The sequence below is a fragment of the Emydura macquarii genome, unplaced genomic scaffold (genome assembly GCF_026122565.2).
Source record: "Emydura macquarii macquarii isolate MOO-44397 ecotype Brisbane River unplaced genomic scaffold, CSIRO-AGI_Emac_v2 contig_2863, whole genome shotgun sequence".
Classification (NCBI taxonomy): Eukaryota; Metazoa; Chordata; order Testudines; family Chelidae; genus Emydura; species Emydura macquarii.
In genome coordinates this window covers 2,517,594-2,530,974 of record NW_027133000.1, presented here as the reverse complement: position 1 = coordinate 2,530,974, position 13,381 = coordinate 2,517,594, and the positions used below count along the sequence as shown (strand labels likewise).

Sequence of the window (13,381 nt, the reverse complement as noted above, 5' to 3'; positions counted from 1 at the left end):
TTCTGAACGAAGCTTACATTGCTTGTGCTCATATACCAAGGTGGTAAGTATGATACTAATAGCTAGACAGAAATTAGTTAGGTAGGAAAGGATGGATTACTGGTGCAGCAAGCAGTGCTGGTATTCAGACATTCAAACATCCACCTCCTTTTCCCTTGGTGTGTGGACAAAGGGACCCAGTGTCACAGGAAATACAAACCAGCTCCTCTTTCATTAGCTTGAGGGAAGGTGAGGTGTGAAAGATCCTGCTGGTACAGAGGCATTCTTCCCCCACTTCTTTCACCACCCAGGGATGTGTGTTTGGGTGCACTCCTCTCCTGTTCTCCCTTGTTTTTTTAAACGTATCATCCTTCTTATGATACAGTGAAGGAGAAAAAGGACAGAGAATGTCTATGAAAGGGGATAAACGGTGGCTTTTAGTGGTATGTGCAGCATTTTAATTGGAAAAAAAGAGAAAGGAAGAGGGAGACGGTGCAGTTTCATCCACAACAATCTTTCCCTCTTTATTTTCTCTCTTCTTCCTCATTACAGATCTCTCTTTCCTTTCCCCGTGACCCAAACAACCATGAAATCCACTCCTCACTTTTCCCTATTCTCTGTCCTTTTTATCCCCTCTCCCCACTTTCTTTTTCCTCTGTGCTCCAATACTCAGTCAGTCATTTGAGAGTGGCTAGAAGGAGTTCTGATTGGTGAGAAATTGCTTGCAATGGAATGTTAATAGGATGGGAGCAGCACACCAGATGCAATGTAAAGTCTACGAAGAAGAGGTTTATACAGTAATAAAAAATATCACTCTGTGGCAGCACACCAGATGCAATGTAAAGTCCATGAAGAAGAGGTTAATACAGTAATAAAAATATAACTGTGTGTGAGAAAGATGGGGAAGGGAAGAATCGGAAAATGAATTACACTATGCAGACTTGAAAGACTCTCTAAATGTCTTGCAATGAAAAAAAAACCTACATTGAAAATAAAAAGCAGAGTGGATGCTAAAGAACAACAGCTGTTTTTTTCAGCCAGCCAAAATCTATACTAGCTAATATCTTAGAAGAGGTCAGTGCTAGGGCTTGCTGCCTACCAACCTTGGTCTAACAAGCAAAATCAGGAGTTCCAAGTCTCTGGAGAAACTATTTTATGTTTTAATCATATAGAATCATCTCTAGTTATCTGTCATATCTGCCATGAAAACATGATATCATATGTACTTCTGATTTGGACAGCTCTGAACAAAGGAGTGACTTGCTTGTGTGGTCACCACTGGGAAATCTAGATATGATCTTGACATTTATTGTTTGGCAAGTTTACAACTTAATTCTGTAGTAAAATAATGGAACAAATATTTAGAGAAAAGAAACCAAATTAATACCTGATGTAAATCCCATTGAAATCAATGGGAATCACATTCATTTACCCCAGGACTGAATTTGGCAGAAGATTTGTGAACATCTAGAACATCCCTGAACCAAGATCTGAAAGTGGCATGGGTTTATGAAATACAAATCATGCAAGACAAACTTGATTTTTTTTTTTTTTGGAGGGGGGAGAGCAGATTTACAAGTTTATTGGATGAAGGGAATGTAATACTGCAGATGTAATATATCTGAATTTTAGTACAACATTTCATACCGTGTCTCAGAAAATCTCTCTGACTAAATTAATTCAATATTGGTTTGCATTGGAACACTTTCATGTATTCCACAAAGTGGCTGATTGAGTACAAAGAGAGGATAAGGAATGTTAAAGAGCAGTATATTGAGTTGGGGGAGAAACTGAGAGGGATGCAGCTGGTATCAATGTTATTAAGTTTGTTGTGGTTTCAATAGCAGTACTAATGACCTAGATGATAAGAGTAAATAATTAATCACATTAATAGAATTTGCAAATGGAACTAAATTAGGAAGAGATGGAATACCAGTGGGGAGAGGGAAAGCTAGGGACCTATAGGAGGTGAGAAGTGTAGGCCAAAATAACAGATTCACCTTGCAAAAATGTAGGTTAGTAAACATTGGGAAAATATACTGAAACACAGCTATTCACAGGGAGGGAGAAACCTGAAAAACAGTACAGAGAGGTGTCAGAGGGCAGCAATTTAGACATGAGATTGCAATGTGATATGGCAGCTAAAAATATTAATTTTGGGTTCATCTGGAGAGATGGTTCAGGTCATCAGGACTACAGGATCAAGCCCTTGTCTATCTGTACATGACTATGCCAAGACTGCATCAGAACTATTATATTCAATGTGAAGCTCCTCAAGGCAAGGAATAGATAGAGAGAGAGAGAGAGAGAGAGCGCTCAGGGAAGAGAAACAAAAATGGTCAGGTTAAGGGTGTTCCTACTCTTGATTCTGGAGGAAAGACTGAAAGGTCTATATCTACAGAGCATGGCTAAGCAGTGACTGTGTGATGTGCAATAAATTTTTACCACCTTTCGAAGGGTGTGAACACCAGTGACAAGGAGGAATTATTTAGAGTGGGACATGGGGCATAACTAGAAATAATGCAATGGAAATTAAGCCCAAGAAAAAGATAAATTGCATATAGGAAACTGGTGAAGACCTGCTGGGTTTTCCAAAGGTTCCTGTCTCCACCCTTTGGCCCTGGCTCTAACATGAGGCCAAGGTAGAGCTCACCAAAGCTGTTGGTTCCAGTGGAACCTAGGATATCTAGTGCCTCCAGCACACTTCTGGCCAGGGTTTGTGGCTGAGCTACTTGAGTCGCTTTGTTAGATACCTCAACTATTGCTGTGTCACTTAGTTTAATTCAACTAATCTGCCACCAGTTTCACAGCCCATTCTCCTCTTCCAATGATTCTTTGCTGTTCATTTTAAAACACACATGTATAAAAAGGCTTTAATGTTTCTTTAGCAGCTGGCACTATTTGCATCATTTCTGCATTGGGCTTCAAGACCCTAGGCTGCCCACTTCATAGAACAGTCTCCGTTCTTGTTTGGCATTGTCCATTTAGCTGTTCTTATTTTTTCTTGTTGTAGTTGGTCTCCCTGTAAGCATTTATCATTAAAGATATTGAGAGGAAACAGCCCAGCTTCTCCAACAGGCACATGCAATATAGTCAATATGTGTGCTCCTGACAGACAAGACGATTGTAGCATTGCATGCGATTGGCTGTGCCGTGGGATATTCTCAGAGATACGTTCACTTGCATCATGTGCTTGATGGACATAATACTGATGGAAACACAAAGACTGCTCTAGTTCCTGTGAGTTCAATGTGCATGTGGCCTGGAAGGCCCTGAAGGTGAAAATCTCAGAGCACCAGAGTTGAGACCTCACCAGTATCATCCAGGTTGGTGTCTGTGACTTTTGTCTCCTTGGCCCAAAAGGAAACCAGCACAGATACGGACAGGCATACAGGCAGGATCCTGTCATTCTCCCAGCAAAGGAACCAGATGCCAGATAGTGAAAGGTAAAAACAAAGAGACAATTGTCTTCTGGCATTTGTGTGTCTTTGGAAGCTGTGTGCTTAAGGTATTAAATGACTACAGCTTGTTGTGTACTAAGAATGGACTTTGCTGTTACTGATTTGTACACTGTAGTTCAATTGTCCTCAATACAACAGTCAAGGAATTTGTAGCTTTCTTGGCTGCTAGCTTTTTTAAATCACTTTTAAAAATATATTAAATTAAATATCTATAGTAGCTAACATCCAAAAAGATTCAAATGCCAATAGATGGTTCTTGTTTTATTCCCATGGGCAAGTTTGACATATTTCTAGGATGTGTGGGCCAAATTATGAATCAGGTAGCAGAGGGACTTGACCTTGGGTCTCCTACATGCAAGATGAGTAGCCTAACTATTAGCTTTTCTAGAGTGCAGTTTCAGTGGCCTGCCCTTTTCTATTTTTAAGGGGAATTTCAGAAGGTGTTGGTTTTGCCCCAGTGTGGAACCAGATAATTTTTAAACTCTCAAGATTTTTCACAAGATGGGAAACCTTTTTCCATACAGCTCTAGCATTTTTATTGGTAGGCTTTGCAGACATGTGTTTTATGTACTGATTTGAATGAAGAGAGGGTCTTCATGTGTTACACAAAGCGAGAAAGGGAAATAGAAGCATAAGCACAGAATTAGGTGCAAAGATGAATACGGGGAAAGCTGTGAAAGGATCAGAAAGGAGGTCAGGGTGGAGCATAAGTAGTAAGAGGTTTATATAGGAAATAGGCAAAAATCAGAGATGTAGGCAGGTCAGATATGTACAGAAATATAAAAGTGAGGACAAGACTACCATCAAGAACCAAAGAGCTTGCAACAGCTGATACCTGACTAAATCCAGTCCAACTGTGGATAATATCCAAGAATTTGAAAATGCCACAGATGGGGAAGAGAAAAGTAAAAACAATAGCTCTGGCTCAATCATGAAGAGCAGATGCAGAATATTATTATTTAGTGCCAGAGGAGGTGGATTCACTTTCCATGAAAGAGTGATGGATGAATTTGATCTGCTCTCCAAAATTGGATTATTGACTATTTTAGCTAGCAAACACAGGACCTAAAACCTGATGTTTTTTTTTATTTTGCTGAGCATGGAAGGGGATACATCAGAGGATGTGTGGAAGAATCCACAATACTTTAGAAACCAGATCCTGCCCTCTTTACTCCCAGAGCTGTGAGTAAAGCAAGCAGGATTAGGCCCAAGAATTCATCTCCAGTCTCTGTGTTCTTCTTAATTTCCTGTTTCATTTCAGTAGTTGGTACCATGAAATTGCATTTATGATTTAACACGTTCTGGATCTTACAGTCAAGGAAAGTTAATATATAGGGGCTATGCACCCACCAATATTACAGACAAATAAATCAGAGAACATACCTGTGAAAAATATTTCCAGTGTTCTTGAGCTACTGGGGAAAAAAAAAGTTCCAGACCGGAGTGTTAGTATTGCATCCTTGTTACAAAAGTTTGTCTGGCAAATATGTAAAAGGAATGCATCTTCACTTCTTTATTGAGCCTTGATTTTTTCATTAAAATATATTAAATCTTGTAGTATGATGAAGCTTTTTCTTCACACTAACCACAAAAACTTGGGAGGAGATCTATTCTTATTAAAACTTGTTCCAGGCAAAATAATTTATGATGATCACAACTGTACTATTGATGCACCAGTTCTGAGAATGAAAGTTTAGAGAAATCTCCTGGGTTTCTCACCAGCCACTATGTTCAGAAGTGTCAGGGGCCCACAGCTGAACCCAGACCCTGATCATTGCCCTCAGCTGACTCAGTTAATGAATGGCTGATTGGCTGAAGAATGCAGTGGGCACAGCTTTAAACTCTGCAGCAGACCTGGCTTCTTCCTTAGCTGCTCAATAGTGTTCTATACTCTCCATAGTGTTTGTGGTCCTGTGTTAGCTCTCTTCTTGCTCTTAGTCCTTGTTTTAGTTCCCTGTTTCTGCTCCTTGTCTGTGGTTTGAATTCTGGGTCCCTGTTTTTGGCTCCTGCCCCTGTTCTGGCTGATAGTCTGTCTCTGACTCTTGGCTCTTGCTTGCTTCCTGGACTTGGTATTCATCTTCTGACTACAGCTCAGACCCCTGGCTCTTGGATTCTGGCTCTTGGATCACTCCCTGGACTTGATTATGTGGCTCCTGACTTGGTCAGTAGCCCTGGCTACCCCTGTTCCAACTGTTAAGCCAGCCTTCTGCCCTGACCATCAGGTAAGGCCACCCATGCTCCAGTCATTCTAAGGAGAGGTAAGGTAATGCTTTCACTTCTTTTTCTGTTTGGGAAGGAAAATGGGGGTAAGTTTACTTTTTATTCTTCAGTTGAGGAGGGCTATACCAAGCTTGTTGTTAATCATTGAATTTTGCTTTCATGGTGCAGTGTTTTTGGAGATCTCCTATCTCAGAACTTCTTGATAGGAAGTGTTGCACAATAATTCACAAATCATATAAAACATGCATTTTCCTTTATGTTGCAGAAGATTTAGGTCAAGGCTAACATGAGAGGTATTCATAACAGGCGTTTTCCTCTGATCTGCATAAAGCTAGTCGAGGATAACAAAAAATGTTGCATTCCTTTCTCAGAAGGTTTAGTTTGCTAGTTGTGTGTGTGTGGTTTTTTTTTCCTGGTCCAGTGAAGATTTCTGTAGTTTCTCAGGTTCTAAACTAGAGTCTTAGCTGCTCCACGTTCATTTTTACAGTACATGTAACACCTCAGACTCAAAGTACTCAGTGCTACATGCTTAGGTGGGAATCAAATGTCTGTTTCTGCATCTGCAGTTACAACATTCTTTCACACAATCTGCTTTTACTTCTTTAACAAAAGCCATCATGTCTGATCCAATAATCCAACACACACAATCTCAACTTCTGAGACATGAACATTTCAAATGATTAAAAACACTTTTACTCTGTTTTTTTAAAAAAGCCATGGTTTTATGTATTCTGATTGTGAAGACTGTCGCTGGAACAATGGTCAATTTTATCAAATGATTTAGGAACTGCAAAGAATGACAAAACCAATGCTGGTAACCCCTTACATTATATAGTAGCTTGTTAGTTTGAGGAGGAAGATATGTAAGTTTGTATCGCAAATGATTTTTAAGAAATATAGGTTCAGATTCTCAGGTGATTGTTAATATTATGTTATATAGAAAACAAAAAATAGCTATAACCAGCTATATTTTTCATGGAGTGTCTTCCACAGATTGTGGCTGGTCCTTGCTTGCAATCTTTCCCTCACTGGACATGCATGTAATTTTTTTCCCCAACACATGTGGCCCACACAAGTATGGGGTAGTTCCTGTACTCGGGCAAGCACTGCGATTGGGAAGAATTGCACTGGGAAGAAGTAGAGCTATTCTCCTTCCTGCACTGTGAAATTGGTGCACCATAGGGTGCAGGCTGCACCATCCTAAAGGATGTGCACCGCACATCCTAGGTGGATAAGACACTTCCTCCATGAGTGCCCTCAATGCCTTTATCAATATGCTGTTGATCCTAAAAACCTTCATTTATCATGCAGCGAGACTGCAGCAAATAGATTTGTGAGGGGACGCTCTCTTTGTACATAAGGAAAGTTAAGTGCTGTGCATGGTTGTGTGGCTTTTGTTTGTTCTGGTTTTGTTTTTCTTTACACTGGGCAGTCATTTCCAGTCCTTTTGCCTTCCTGTTGCATTACTCTCTAGCACAGGGTAAAAATGTAGTGTGTAGTAAGTGAAGAATGGCATGTCACTGCGCTGATGAGGATCTTAGCTACACATTCCCCTTATGCTTTACTCTGGCTACCAGATAGGAGAAAGTTGGTGGCTATGCAGCAATGCTCTAATTTACTCAGGATCAGGTTTCCCTATAATTCAAGTCCTACTCATTACTTTTACCTTATGTTTATATGTGCAACATTCCACACCTAAGCTGTACAATATCTATAACCCCATATGTTAGCCAGAGTACTGTTCACGCTGTACGAAAATAATAGAGGACTAAAAGACTGCTGCTGTTCTTTAGCATTTAATTTTTATAGCTGAGAAACCTCGGTAAATGCTGTTACTCCTAGGCCACTGTTGGCTACAATGTGACATGAGTCATTGTTCAGCTGTAGGGAGTATGAGCAAAAAGGTGATGCTGTCATCCTTTCAAAGTACCATATGTGCAAAGTTTTGATGGCCAGGAGCTCCTTTTATGGGCATTTTGTCTATGAAAGCAAGCAAGGGTAAGCTTCTTTCTGCCACCTGTGTTTTGATGTAATTCAAAGTTCAGCCAATCTGTCAAGGCTGTCCAGGAATGTAGTACTAAAGTGAGCACACTTAAATTCTCTATAGTTGTGGATATGAATGCAATAAAACGAAGTACAATATAGACCGTATATATAACTTCCACTGGCAATACAAAGTGGCTAAGATTTAAATTGTATAGTGGAGAAGGGTGACTCTCAAAACCATTCAATTTTGGTGTAGTTTGGATAGCATTAAAAAAATGCAGATGCTGAGCTGAACCTATTGGAGTTTCAAAACTGGCTAGGGATCTCAGAAGAGAAGGGTCATTCACAGGATCTCTGGTCAGTGATAGACTTTATTTTGAGCTGGATGGATCAGTGCTCAAGCAGCTGTTACCAATGGGCAATAGTCAACAATTGAAAGTGAGAGATGAAAAAGCTACATAGATAATTTGTTCATTTTTGTTTCAGGTTTAACTCGGTTTTGTGTATTTTGTTTATGGCTCCTTGAAGTCCCTTGCTATATAGATCAATAGATTGAGCAAAGTTTTACTCTCCTACCCTATTGCTCCTGAGTCTCTAAATTCCTGCTTTATGTTAGCAGTTCAGGAAACTTATAGTTAATTTCAACATGAACCTTAACACTGTTCCCATGTCCCCACCCTCACCAGGTGTAACAACATAACCTGCAGATGATCTGTCTTTTGGAAAAACTAAATGTAGTGAGCAGGAGGTTTGTCTGTCTGTCAGTGCGTGCAGTGGAAACTAGTGGGAATAATGGTGATCTATTGCCCATAAAGATGGACTAAAGGGGCCTGGGATACAGAGGCAGAGTTAAGGTTGATTTGGCATCATAAGGGCAAATTTCCTGTATTTCTGGAATTTTTGTTTAACTGTCATTTTATGTGTTTTAAGGAACAATATATTCTTAGCCTTAACTCTGTTACCTAAACATTTGTATTTGAAAATTACATCAGCTTTATTAAAGTGACAAAAATGACAGACTGGTTTATGCTTCTAGCAGTAATGAGACCTGTATTTTATCAGCAGTTCTCATGAGCATTACAAGCTCTTCAACCTAGCCTGTCAGAATTTAGAATCCCTATGAAACGCCACATGTGGTTCTCTGGAGATTACAAACTGATAACCATCATGAGCAGAACAATATTGGAGGCCTCACAGAAGTTATAAGCTTTGCTGGCACAACCTGTGGCGCTTGTAACTGCTGCAAGGCTCACATTTCATGCCTAACTAATGAGGCTTATGACTTTTTGGCAGAGTCCAGGGCTTAAAAAGACTTTTTTTTTTTTTTTTTTTTTTTTAAACTACATGTGGCTCAGAAACAATCATTGAGGCCCAGAACCCCAAACAATCACTGAGGAGGCCCCTTCTGATTCTGCACTCCCTAAGGCACTGTATTATGGACATATGACAATCTCTCTCTAATTACGATTCCAACCAGGAATCCATTATAAATCTGATTTTGTTCTTTGCTGCTGTATAACTGTGGATCGACATATTGTTTTGGCTTCAATAATTCTGTGGCTTATCTCAGGCTGTTTGGGATTTGTTTTTTAAGTATCAAGTAAATTGATCAACCCCAGTCTCTTCCCTCCGTCCCCTTTTTGTTACACAACTTTAAAAATTGCCAGATGCGTTTGGTGAGAGGTGGCTTGAGTGTTTCTGGTCAATAGCTTGAGGCTGGGCAGAGATACATGGGTGGAGTTGATATTATTTTTGGAATATGCAGTGTGATATCTTTAATGTTTATTGGAGTGATTACATGGACTGTGGGAGTATTTAAACCTCTTCCTTTAACTGTTCATTTCTATACTCTGATTTTTCCAATCTCCCAAATATAAATTATTTTGCTTTACTGAAAAGTCATGGGGTGACAGTGACCGTGGTACAGAGGGTCTGTCCGAGGCCTGCATGTTTCTTTACATTGAGGTGGCATGGAAGTATGACTCTGTGGGCAACAGCAGCTTGTGCTCTGGAAAAAACCTCCTCACCAGCTTTGCATTGGTCAGTGTGGAGGATGATGGTGCTAATGGCTGATGCTAATCACAGGAAGAAAACATGGGACTGTGGTTACATGGATTGAGTAATTTTCCCTCCACACACACTATTCAAGTGGCATGTAGAGGGTAATGTAGCCACCATTTCAGCTTGTGGAGAATGGGGGACAATGCAATAGCTCCAAGCCCAGGCCTCAAGCTGGGACATGCATTTCACTTAACCAGCCTACTTGCCTTTCAGACTCACTACTGAGACTTCATACAGCAAAGAAATTCCATATACTATAAATCAGTGATTCTAGGAAAAATCACTGTAACAGACTTACAACCTGAGGGATGGGTTACATTTTGTAGCTTATCTCCATCACAGAAAGGGCTAGAAAATAGACGGTTAACAAATCCAGGGGCCCAAAGTTGGATGCTAAAACCATATTTAGGTACCCAAATAGAAGTGACCTGATTTCTTTGTTTTTTTTGTTTGTTTGTTTGTTTGGTTTTTTTGGTGTTTTGTTTTGTGCTTTTTCAAATGCAAATCCAAATGTTCTCGGTGACTTCAGATGGAGCTGGGGTCGGTGAGCAACTCTACAAATCAGACCTTTTCTATTTAGGTGCCTAAGTATGGCTTTGGAGACTAAATTAAGTTTTATTTTATAAAAAAAAAAAAGGAAAGCTTTGATTAGGCAGAGCCTGTAGCATTCACCAGACCTGTCGGGGAAGCTATAATACCTGTGACAATCACTTTTAAAAAAACAAACAAACAAATGCTCACATCCCACCTTGGTTGAAAATAGTCGCGTGTGCTGGTGCTCACTAAGTTAGTGCATATAGCAAATTTGCTTTTACATAAAGACATTTTTTGAGTTGATAGTGACCGATAATGAGGAACTTTCAAACAGTAAAAAACCATGTTTTTCAAAGTCTCATTCAAATTCAAAAATGGTTTGTCTGATTACTTCACACTGTGTCCTCTGGGCACGGTCTAGACATGAGACAGTTTATATGGAAAGGAGCCTTTTTTCTGTTACAGAGATTCTGGATCACTGTATATTGGACACCGTTTTACTGCTCTGACCATGGAATAATTATCATGACTTCATAATAATGTGTGGTCAAGGGATGTGAAATTTAAGAATTTTCTGTTCTGTAATTCATCAGAGTGAATGATCTAGTTCATAAAAACTGGTGGCTGCAATATAAAAGTCAGTGGGGGAAAGTCCTGATCTAGTCATTCTGGCATATGTGCAGAACTCAAAGGATGCAAATGAGACACTTCAAGAATGTCATAATTTTTGCAATGTTCATATGACAAACCTCACTGAAGGGAAACAGACCCCAGAAAACCAGAGCTGCTTGATATAATCCATGATGAATTTCAGATATGATTCCATGGGTTTTAGTTCCATGGAAGAGGAATGAGCTGGTCTGGATTTATAAAGGCAGGAAATTGGCAGCAGCAGAGGGAGGTGGCAGGGAAAGTCTGCAGTCCCTCCCCGGTTGGAGGGAGTTGAGGCTGGCAACCCCAGAGAAGGAGGGGGTGCCAGGTGGTAAGAAAGGACTCTGGGAAAGGCAGTAAGGTCTAGAAGGAATAGACTGGGTACCCAGAGTAAAGGGTGGCCTGGGTCATCATGGGGCAATGAGTGGGAAGATTGCTGAAGACTGCTGAAGAGACTTTGATACTCTGAAAGGGGGAAGTGTGCATAGCGACCTGGCTTGTCAGCCAAGTCATGAAGAGGCAGCTCATAGAGTGAGAGAGGAGCTGCAGACTGGAAGATGGAGGACAGTGAGATGGCATGCAACTGGGAAGGGACACCTCACAAAATTCATCCCAGAATGGCCAGAAGGAAGTAGTATCCTAGCCGTGAGCAGAGCATCCTGTTACAGCTCTGTTTGACTTATTGCACATTCACTAAGAGCTAGCTCTACTAGTGTTTGGTTGATGCGCTCTTCAGTATTTCCTACATAATTTTTTGTTGCTAATTCTTTGGTTTTGTTGAATTGTACATTGCGTATCTGCTCCATAAACTACAGGTAATTCCATAACACTACAGTGAGTTAAACCTAAGTATTACACACTCTTTTTTTTAGATTGCTTTTTGGTGCATTTTGTTCAGCATTTGTATGCAGTTCTTCAAACTCGGCTGCAATATTATTTGGTTGTCACATATGTTAGTTTATGGGAAAACTTTTTGTCTTAAAGCAGAAACAATAATTAACTCCTGACCCTAGGTTGATTCTTGATAACTATTTAGGATAGTTTAAGTTATAAAAATTTTTATTTTAAATTTACGACCAGAAGTCAAAACTGAACCACTGAAAGATGAAAAACTAACATCTCTCAAAAAATTGTAGTGACTTAAATAGCCTTCTTTATTAAACAAAAAGCCTATGTTGTGATATGATAGTGAGTTTTGGGAGGGCTTTTTGTTGGGCTTTCACACTATAACTGCCACTCATGGGGTTGTATTTTAATCACTTTAAATGATCCATTAGTGATGCTGGTGCCTGGGTCTAAAGTAGATTTAGAACCTGGCAATATTTGAATGTTTAAGCAAACCATTGTTAGCAAACTGTAAAATGAAATTATTACTTTGAATAGTCATTGCAAGCAATCTACACAAGATTGTCTATTCTATATCCAGGGAGAGAGCATGAATCAAGCTGTATTGATGATTGAGAGTTCCATTGTTTCAAGTGTGATTCTACTCTGAAAGATGATTTTTAAACACTGTTGTGGGGATTCCAGAGCAAATTAGCTCAATTAGCTAATAAAAAGATGGCTTTTCGAACTGTGAGCCTTACAAAATCACCCATCTGATGAAATTATTTATTACTGATAGAGGTGAAAATGCATCTTGCAGGCCAGATGCTGTCCTCAATTATGTATGTTCATCACCATTGCCTTAAAATTGTGCCCTGAGCTATGTCTGCAACACCATTGCTTTTGAGAGTGTTGTATGAGTACAAAATTGAACATTGTCATTGGCACTTGCCTATGAATTCCAATGATGATCTATGAACCAAAAGAGAATTCAGTTCACTCTCATCTGTATTGGATATGCAAAGCTAACCGGAGCAGTCTCTTGAAAATTTACATTTGCCACTACAGTAGGTAGATCTGATTTGAGTACAGAGGTGCCATTTGTACATAGTTACTTTTTTTTGTGGTAGATGCACTTTGGGCCTGATCAAAGCCCACTGAAGTGGAGGGAGGGGGGGAAGAAACAAAAAAACTTCCATTGACTTTGGATTGGGCCCTTTAAGAATTGATAGGCAAGTCCTCCAATAAGGTTAAAATAGACTTTCTTGGAATGTCTTTAGAGAGTCTCCTAGTGTGTTCATATGTTTGGACAATGCATAACCCTTTGAAGATGCTATTGGGATATAAATAACAATTCAGTAGTCATTTTCTATAGTTCTCCATTTTTCCTCCCTCCTCCCCCCCTCCCCCCAATTTCTTATGCTACCTCTCAGTGCTTAATTTGTAATGAAAGAGGTGCCAGGACTTTTTTTACTTTCATAACTGATGTGGCAAGGCCAGAGGTGCTGGGTCTATGAAGTGCCAAGCGTAGAGTAATAGTGCTCAGCTCTGGCACAAATTAAGCACCGCTACCTCCGTTCTTTTAAAGGTATATCTGTCATGGTTTTAGTGTTTGGGTATAAGAATGGTCTGGTCCAGTCCATATGGGTCTTCAGAGAGGAAGG

The 13,381-nt window shown here is 39.8% G+C and overlaps 1 protein-coding gene across 4 annotated transcripts in view; it reads left to right on the top strand.

Moving 5' to 3' along the window:
* Nucleotides 1–5,328: 5,328 nt before the first annotated feature.
* Nucleotides 5,329–13,381, top strand: part of DKK2 (dickkopf WNT signaling pathway inhibitor 2) — a 187,690-nt gene continuing 179,637 nt past the window's right edge. For all 4 annotated transcript variants that reach the window (XR_010923704.1, XR_010923705.1, XM_067568197.1 and 1 more), the window contains exon 1: nucleotides 5,329–5,662. The gene's annotated coding sequence lies outside the window, so the exon portion shown is untranslated. The remainder of the gene's footprint in view (nucleotides 5,663–13,381) is intronic.